This window comes from Nelumbo lutea, chromosome 1 (assembly GCF_056320005.1).
Source record: "Nelumbo lutea isolate HS-2025 chromosome 1, American lotus-T2T, whole genome shotgun sequence".
Lineage (NCBI taxonomy): Eukaryota > Viridiplantae > Streptophyta > Magnoliopsida > Proteales > Nelumbonaceae > Nelumbo > Nelumbo lutea.
The window spans coordinates 80,988,667-80,999,381 of NC_142684.1; positions in this window are offsets into that span (position 1 = coordinate 80,988,667).

Sequence of the window (10,715 nt, forward strand, 5' to 3'; positions counted from 1 at the left end):
AATAAGGTAAATCTTTGTTCTTGTTTTTTCTAAAAAAATAAGGTAAATTTTATTAACCACAATAAAGATGAGAAATTATACAAAAAAGAAAAAAAAAACATTTGGGGCAATTCCAAAACAGGAGCAGTTATCTCCAAAGCCAAGACAACTCAGACAGGCCACAAGTTCATAGGGGTGGCCACGAGCCAAGCTTCTCACGAGCATTCAAGCTCGACTCATGAAAAACTCGTCTCAGCTCAGTTTAAACCAAGCTTCAAGCCGAGCTCAAGCCTGATACATAGGCTCGTTTGCTAATCAAGTCAAACTCGAGCCTAGTGAAGCTCGGCTTGTGAGGCTCACAAGCCTAGTATAATAAATAAATATTTTTTTATTATATACATATACATATAACAGTTAAGCTATCTCTTATGTTGTAAAGGAAATGCTCTAAATGGGTGATTTGCATGTTAGACCTTGAGAAGGCTTATGATAGAGTTGACTGGAACTGTTTGTGAAATATCATGAGGCTGAAAGGGATTGGAGAAACATGGATCAGGTGGACGAAAAGATGCTCTCAATCAGCTTTGTTTTCCATTCTTATTAACTTATCACCCCCCCCCCCGTCTTCTTTAAAGCCTCTAGAGCATGGTTGTACTCATTCCTCTTGAAAAATAAGGTAAATCTTTGTTCTTGCTTTTTCTAAAAAAATAAGGTAAATTTTATTAACCACAATAAAGATGGGAAATTATACAAAAAAGAAAATAAAAACATTTGGGACAACTCCAAAACAGGAGCAATTATCTCCAAAGCCAAGACAACTCAGACAGGCCACAAGTTCTTAGGGGTGGCCACGAGCCAAGCTTCTCATGAGCATTCAAGCTCGGCTCATGAAAAGCCTGGCTCTGCTCAATTTAAACCAAGCTTCAAGCCAAGCTCAAGCCTGATGCATAGGCTAGTTTGATAATCAAGTCAAGCTCGAGCCTAGTGAAGCTCGGCCTAGTATAATAAATAAATAATTTTTTATTATATACATACATACATACATACATATACATATACATATAAATAAATATATATATATATAATAAATAATTTTTATTATATATAATAATATTTTTATTTTTATGTATAATAGTAAATAATTTTTATAATTCTTATTTTTTGTATGTAAAATAAAAATAAATTTTATAATAATAATAATAATAAATAATTTTTTATAATTCTTATTTTGTTGTATGTAAAATAAAAATATATATATTTTTATATGTATAATTTTTATTTTTTAGATAAAATTTTGGCTTGTAGTCAATTCGAGCCAAGCTAAGCTCAAACTTGCAAGCTTTGAACTGAGCCAAGCTCGAGCTCAAGTCTCTAGCTTGAACCTAAGACTATTTCAGCAAGCCAAGCTCGAATAGCCAAGTATTTAGCTTAACTCTGCTCGAATCCACCCCTAGCCTATTAGTGATAGCTGTGGAGAGATACTAAGGGACATTTACCAGATCCCTGATGAACGTGTCCATGTGATTCTCAATAGGGATGGCAATTTTCCCTATCCCTGACGGGGACCCGACTTCGCTGACCCCATCGAGTCAGGGATGGGGATTGTTTTGGTGGGGTAGGGACAGGGATGGGGATTAATAGGAATCCCCAATCGGGGTCAGGGTTTATATATATATATATAATGTTATTTATATTAAATATATATATAATGTTATTTATATTAAATATATATATTATATTATTTCTATATATCAAAACATATTTAAAACATTATTTATAACTTAATTGTTTATTTATACTATGTAAATTTGTTTTTCAAAAAAAATACTATTATCTAAAAAAATTCGGGGACTTGGGTCCCTGCGGGAAACCCATCCCCACCGGGGATCGGGGATGGAGGACAAATTTTAACCCTGACGAGGATCAGGGTTAATTTCAGAGTCAGAGTCGGAGACGAGGAAGATGATTCCCGCCCATTGCCATTCCTAATTCTCAATGGTGTGGATGAAGAGGAATTTGGCTTGGATGTGAGTTTAGGGAATGAATTCAGGACTAAGGTTGGTGTGCCCCAGAACACCAGTTTGGTACTTGGGGTCACCAAAAGAATGGTGAAAGACAAGGTCATCCTTTGCTTTATGAAGCCTTTTCTAAACTAATAGAGAAGGCCATGGTCTCACTTTGGTGTAACCTGTCGTAGAACCAAACTTGCTTTGAAATAAACCCCAAAATACTTTTGGGAATGTGAAGATTTGAACCCAATCATTCATGGTCACAAAGGCCATGGTCTTACTTAACCATTGACTTAATTAATTTATATGATCATTTGTTTTCATTTTAATATTGGAATGTGTACAATAAGTAATGTAAAAGGTAATATTTTAAAATTTACACTTAAATTATAAGTTTTAAACCATATAATGATAAACAATATACTAAGTTACTTATTAATCGATAAAAAATAATATAAATTTTAAATTATATATTATATTTATTGAAAATCAAACTTTTAAAGGACATGCTTCTTTTTCTTTTTATTTTGAAGGCAGAGTAAAGAAAGAAAAGGTTCCATAGGTAAACCCTGGAACCAACTCCAAAACCACCAAGCTCATAACCGACCCTGGAACTAACCTTCACAGGGTAGGTTCCAATTCCAAAAACATAGATCGACCCTTATAGGGTAGGTTCAAGGTTCTGCCATAGAATCGAACCGAACTGACCCATGCTCACCCCAGCTAAACAATGGCCCCAAAAGAATTGAGAAAAATCTATAATATATCTAAATATGTAAAATATTGGCCAAATAGGCATTCACAATTAATATAAGCTCATGTTTGAGGTCAAACACTTGGTTATTTTATATGCAAATATACTCTAAGGCCCCATTCACTTTTTAGTAAATGCACTTATCCAGGTAAGTATTTTCCAAGAAACACTTACTTGGGTAAGTACATTTACCCATGTTCTTTAATTTCCTAGATAAATAAGACAATAACCATTTTAGCTATAAAAACATTATTCAAAAGGGTAAATTTGTCCCATCAAATGTTGGCAACTTCCCCCAAAATGGAAAAGTTATTCAATGGGAAGAAAATTGGTTTCTTGGTTAATGGGAACCAAAGTCACATTGACCAACTTTCCCCGTATCAAAATCCAAAAAAATAAACAGACCCTAAGTATTTAATATACACTAGTATAAGGGTATGTGCTATGCATATGTGCAAGAAAAAGATATATATGTGCATACATATATACATACATACTTACATACATACTTACACACACACACACACACACACACACACACACACACATATGTATATATATACTTGACTTCTCCGATAGAGCATATGAACTCTTCATTCTCCAACAAATTCTGTGGGTTCTAATTCTGAAGATTTTTCAAATTGTTTCGACCAGAATTTCTCATCTTCTAGTTAATCAACCCTATTTTTTAGGGTTTTTATTTCCCTTTTGAGCTCATTGACCTCGTGCCTGAGATCATTCAGGGTAGGAGGTTGAGAAGTTCCTACTTGAGCTTTTTTCATAATCTCACTATATGAAATTATATTCTTGACTTGAAATGGCATTTTAGCCTTTTCCTTACTTTCTTTTCTTTATTTTGGAGGGCCAACGGTAGATGCTTTTTTCTTAATTCATCATCAGGAATTTCCTCCAGAATTTCTAAGAGGTGTTCTTCATCTAGGGTCAATACAATAATTTCCCCTGAATCCTCTTCTTCTATTGTCTCATTTTTGCAAGTGCATATTCCATTCGCGCAACACTCTTTTGAAGAGGTTGAGGACTCTCTTTCCAATTGTTCTTCCTCCTCTGATCCTCCTAATTCATTCACCTTTTTTGTATTTTTGAAACACTTATTAGTGTAATGTCCCTTTTTTCTGCACTTAAAACAAGTGAGCCTTTTGTTTTCTTTGCTTTTAGAAAAGCTTGATTTCCTATTTCTTTTCTCTTCTTTCTTTTTTGTAAAATTTCAATTTCTTTTTTCTGTGAACTGGTTTTGAACGAGACGGCTTAGGATCCATTTCAAACTGGTAATAGAAATCTCCTAACTCTCTTTTAGAGTCAGCCTTTTCTTTCTTAATTTGCTTCTTTAGACGTAGATCATTACATAGTTCTAATCCAACTTGTTTAATTATTTGGACTAAGTACCCGAATGTATAATGTGGGTATAGCATTCTACCACCTCCTATATTTCTAAGGTGATTTCTTACCTTTTCCGCAAATACTAGAAGAAGACCAGAGATAAACTATTCTTTCCAATAATTCTACTTGGAGTCGAGGAGTTTGTGTACTTTAGACAGAAAAATGTCTTTATACCATCTAAAATCAGGTAGTGTTTTACATCTTAGATTTATTAATTGTTCACTTAACCTTTCATTCATATTTTATGATTCACCTATAAAATGACTAAGAATGTTGAGAATCAGTATTGTGACGGCATCCTGAATAGGTTGGCCTTAGCTTAAGACCCTTTTGCCATCAGTGTCTCTTTTGAAAGAATTTAGGATGAATTCTTTTTCTATTTCGGTCAAGTAGTTATACCACCAACCCTTTAATTGTCCTGTAAAGGACTCAGTGATTACTGTGGCGATAACCTATTCATCATTCCTTGCTAATTTACTGGCGCTAGCATACATCGTCATGTGATATTCAGATTTTTCATCTAAATTTCGTTCAAGGGTATTCCAATTATAGCCAACTTGGGGCTTAACTGGTTCTTCAAATAATAAACCAATCGGTGTATGCCTAGGGTAATAAGGCTTCTTGCTTTGATAAGAGATCTTATTTATCTCTGCTAAATATTCTTCTAAATCTTTAATTGATTCTACATTTTCACAGCCCTCTTCCTCACTTAGTAAATTTACCGAGTGAGAGTCTGAGGCCTTTTCTACCTTCTTTATTTTGAGAAAGTTGGCATTTTCTCCCTTTTCCCATTTTAAGGGAGAAATTAATCTGATTGTTAACCAAGATTTTGTTCCCTTCTCAACTTTAGAAGGTCTAGATATCTCTCCTTTTTCCCATTTTGAAGAGGAGATTAACTTTGTAGATATCTCCTTGTAGCTTACCTTTGATAAATCTAAAGGAGTTTGTATCTTCATATTAGTTGGGAAACTTGGCATTACTGCCATAGGTTTTTCCCTTTTGCTCATGGTTCTAGAAACCTCTAAAGAACTTAATAGGTTTTCTATTCTATTAGTTTGTTTGCATAGAACATTAAGGCATATATTTGTATAATTATTTTTTTCTATAATTTGAGAGCAGTGTTCAGGAATGACCTTTTCGAATTCTTTTATTGTTGTTGAATTTTTTTATTGGGTTTGCAATTAGTTCATCTTTCCCTACCTTGATTGCTTCTAAAGGTGGACGAATAGATTCTATTATTTTCTCAGAATCAGTCTTCCATGCTCTAGAAAGTTTTTCTATTACACATAATTCTAATTCTTCCATAGGGGGTCTCATGGTTCTAAATTAATTATGTGTTGAGAACCATTCCCAAAAAGGAATATTTTCCTTTACTATCTTCATATCCTCGTACCACTCTTCTCTAATACAATCTCTCTTTTCTTTAGAGAATTTTTTAAAAACCCATTTTCTCTTTATTGGTTGAGAATTAAAATATAATCTTATTAGATCTTTGTCTATCTGAAATTCTAGGGTATTGATTTTGAAATCTGCCTATGTGGGCTCATAAGATTTCACTAACAAATTACATTTTGAAGTTGTATGATAATCCGAAGGTGGAGTGTCTGCTATCGGTGTTTCATATGTGGCATATATTACACCAGGAAGAGGACATAATGGTTCTGACAGATCAACAGATCTTCTGGGATAAGAAGACCTTACCTCCATAGGTTCAGAATATGAGATCCTTGATGAAGTCGAGGTTCTTCTAAACCTTAGCTCTATAGATTCATCATGTTAGCTGAATACATAAGCTAATTCAGTTGACTCCATGGGTCTGGGAGGTTCAATTCTATCTATTGACCAACTATCTGGCAATTTCACATCCTTCCATGTGATTTGCCTAGGAATGGTAACATTATTCCTAGTGTTGGTCTGAAATAAGGTAGTCATTTTCCTTGTTTCTATGATCCTTGTATTATGGCAAATAGTATCCATGGTCTTAAAGTAGACCCTGTAGACTAACGCTACGTTTTTTATTCTGTTTTCATGTTGAAACCTTGGGTCTACAACCTAAGGGTTAAGGCTTCATATATCCCTAGGTCCATTAGTAACACCGAAAAATTAGGGAAGGCATTGAAATAGATAGGACCTTGGTGAAGACTTCCTTCTATGACTCCTAATAAGGAATCGTTGAAATTATTGCGTCTTGAGTCTATCAAACAAACTAAAGTTGTTGTTTGGAGACATGATCTTGTTAATGGTTTTATGGCTACTTGGATTAAGCCAAAGCACATAAAATGACAATCAAGCTTCTTTATATAGTTTTATTACTCATCTATTTATAAGGGGAATGGTTTCTGATTCGTTTCTTATAGCTACAGTTCTTTTCAAGGATGCAACCTTGGGTATGGTCCAATTATGTAAGGATTTTTCTATATTACTATAGTTTATTTCTTTTGTGTTTTTTATCGGCATCGACTTTGTCAGGGACAAACTAGTACTACTCTCATCAGGGTTTTCTTTTACACTAGAGGTTGTCCTAAATAGTTTCTTCATCTTATCCTTTCACTTCACCAATTCGAATTGTTTTACATGGTCAAATTCTAAGTAACTTTTCCCTTTCCCAAAAGCTCTATATTTGTCAATTAACTCTTGGTGGGAAAAGATGTTGTCTGAGGCTCCCCATGTGGTCCATCACACATGCCCAATCAGAATAGGGACCCTGGAATTCTTCTAAAAATCTGATGAACCATGAATGTCTGAAACGGAGTTTTGTAACAAGAAAACCTTGTACCAAACATCTTGATAATCCCAATAATTGAACATCCTAGGTCTTCTGTCAATGGGCTTGGTGATGAATCTGGATTTACTGGAATCTCCCCAGGCTGCCTTTGTCATAAATTTTACTAGTACAAGCTTGGAATATGCTAATTCTGTCTTGTTTGGGTCTCCGTAATAGTGCTAGATTCTCGTAGAGCTCGTGTGTAGATAGATTTCTTCATAATATTGTTTATCTTTGTTTAGACCACATATTGTAAAATCAGTGGAGTAGGTGAGAGCCAAATGCTAGAGTGCCCCTTCTGGATTAGCATGAGAAGAAATAGAAGAGGCTTCCTCTCAAGAAACAGTTACCACAAAATCGGTGGAGTAGGTGATGTATTGGCTTGAATTAGCCCCGTCGAATGCTAGAGAATGATCCCTTATCAAGGGAGAAATAGAGGGGGACAGATTAGTCCTAGAACTTGATCTAATCTGATAAGATCTTGGATTGGACTCATTGGTCCGTCTGGATTTCCTCGAATTAGGACTTATTAGAAGACTTGGTCTTCTGCTGGCCATCTTTGATTAGATTGCCTTGAAGGAATTCCCTAGTTAGAAAATCATGCATAGCATTACCAAAACCTTTAATATATTTAATATCAAAATCAAAAACTGATAAAATCGCTTGCCGTCGGGTGAAAGTTTGTTTTGAAACCAGGTTTTTAACATGTTTTTCCAAAATTTCTTTTGTCAATTTACAATCAATTTTCAAAGTAAAATGTTGGTTTATCAAATCACTTTGAAATTTAGTGATGCATAGGACAATACCAAGCATTTTTTTCTTTATGGTGGAATATTTCTACTAGGTGTCATTCTAGGTTCCAAAGGTAAATCGAATAATTTCATCCTTCCCGTCTTTATTTTGCTTCAAAATCCCTCTATACCCTAGTTCGATGGCATCTGTTTCTACTATCTTTGAGACTTTAGGGTGAGGAATATTAAGGCAAGGAAGGGTTTTTACCCTTTGTTTTATTCTTTTCACTATTTGAGTGAATTGTTCATTCCATTCTAGAGGACTTTTTCTAAGTCTTTTTTGTAGTAATTGGCGATCTCTGGCCAAATCTTTATAGTAGTCTGCCACATAATTTAGACTACCTAAGAATCTCTAGGGTTGAGTTTTTTCCTTGATTTCATCAGGAAATTTATCAGCAAACTCTATATTATCCTTTGAATAGGTGTTATCTTTCCCTTTGAGATTTGATATCCTAAAAATCTAATTTTAGTTTGAAAAAGTTTCATTTTTCTGGTGGGTGTTGCCAATCCATTTTCTTTCATTACCTTTAAAAAGATATTCAAGTGTTTCCGATGAGATTTTAGTGATGGGGAATAAATCAACACATCATCTATGTACACTATTATAAATTGAGTGTACAGGGTAAAAATTTCATTCATAATTCTTTGGAATTTTGAATGGGCATTTTTTATGCCAAAGGGCATAACATTCCATTCATAATGCCCAAAAGGAACTGTAAAGGCAATTTTATATCTATCCTTTTCATTTACTAAAATTTGCCAATATCTTGACTTTAGGTCAAATTTAGAGAATATTTCTGCATCATATAATCTATTTATTAAATTCTGCTTATTGGGAATTAGGTATCTAATTCATCTTAAGGCTTTGTTTAATGGTTTATAATTTATCACAAGCCTAGGGACTGCTCTCTCGATTTTTGTGACATTTTCGACATTCTAACTCATGTAGACTTACTTGGCCTAATTAGACCTTTATCTAATAATTCTTAAATTTCTTTCTTATAGATTTCCAATAATCTGCTTTTCATTTGAATTGGTTTGGCCTCCGTTGGGATTTTAGCTTCATTAAATCCTCCTTCATATGGAAGATCTACCATATGTTCTTTTTCTATGCCAGAATGCACTAGGGGTTTCAATGCATATTTCTTTTCCTATTTTTGTCTATAAATTTTTAATTATCAATTGGGTTTCTGGGTCATTTAGCACCTTAATTAGCTGCTTTTCTTTCATCTCTGTTTGTAGTTCAAAGATAAACTTGACTTTACCCTTCAGGTTTTCTTTTAAGATGTTTATTGTAGTGATTTTTGGTTTTTGACAAAATTTATCGGTGACTATTATTTCTCCTATGGTAGTAGTGATCCCTGTAGAATCTATTTGGTAGGGAATGATCGATAGCAAGAAAGGTGTTCCCAAAATTACTTCTTGCTTTAAGTCTTTAATCATAAGGAAGGTAGATTTTAAGCAGGTACCCTGATTACGGATATGGGCTGTAGGGATTTTATATTTTATTCATAGTTTTCTTCCATTAGCGGCATTCACCTGTTGAGATGTTTTCTCAAAATATTTGGAGGAGACAATCCCTTCTCTAATGCAATTTATATCTAAGCCCAAATCTATTAATGCGATAACCGAGAAATTAAAATCTTTTATCCGAATGGTGACTTTTGAATACCATTTTTTATACTTGACCTAAAGCAAGAACATTGGTTTCTTGGTTAATGGGAACCAAAGTCCCATTGACCAACTTTCCTCTATCAAAATCCAAAAAAAATAAACAGACCCTAAGTGTTTAATATACACTAGTATAAGGGTATGTGCTATGCATATGTGCAAGAAAAAAGTATGTACATACATACATACATACATACATACATACGTACATACATACATATATAATACATATATATACATATATGTATACATATACATATACATATATATATTGTACATATAATATATTAACATTATATAGGAACAAGATTAAGGGGCTAAAAGCTATCAAAAGTCAATAAACATGGATGGGGGCCAAAATACAAGTGGAATATAAATAAGGATTATAGGGATTTTTAAGGAGAGGGCATAGTTCCCCTTCGCCTCTGACTATAGAATCAAATATACATACATGCATACATATAATTATATTTCCAAATTTAAAAATATATAAAACTATAACTTCTCAAATTTGTATTCCATATTTTAAAAACTTTATTTATTTTCATGTATACTAGAAATCTTGGTATGCTTCTTTATAAATAACTTTCATATTACACCAATACAAACAAGCCCAACCCTGGGCAAATTATGCCTGCCACCCTTGCGTAGGATTGCAAGTTGCAACTAGGACTATGGATCTAGTAACACTTAAACTACATACATTTAATAATGATTAATGCGATCATTTATCTGGGTTTTAATTCAAACTTGATCCTATTTAGGATGATCTGAATTTCTATTAAGGATGAGAAGAATGCAAAAGATATTACATGTTTAGGCCATGTTTGGCTTAATTCTCATTCTTTCTCATTCTTACTTAAGATGAAATTCTAAAATGGACAAGAATGGGTAAAAATAGGCTGAATGAGAAAATATTACTATGAACCAAACACTTTTTTTCCTAAAAATTAATTCTTTTAAGATTGGCATGTGTCTTATGTTGCTCATTTTCATCCTTCAAAAAAAATCGTTTTGGTATTACAAACTACCAGCCTAGGTCTCCAACAGTCAATGAAAGTGCTTTTATATGCTTTTATAAAAGTACTTTCATAAAAGTATTTTTATAAGAGTACTTTCACAAAAGTGCTTTTGTAAAAGTACTTCCATAAAAGTACTTTCTTGAAGTATTTTCATAAAAATGCTTTTATAAAAGTACTTTCGTAAAAGTGTTTTTATAAAAGTGTTTTCATAAAAGTACCTTCGTAAAAATGCTTTAGTGAAGTACTTTTGTAAAAGTGCTTTCATGTAAAAGTACATTTATAAGTGTTCCTATAAAAGTACTTTTGTAGAAGTACTTTCACAAAAGC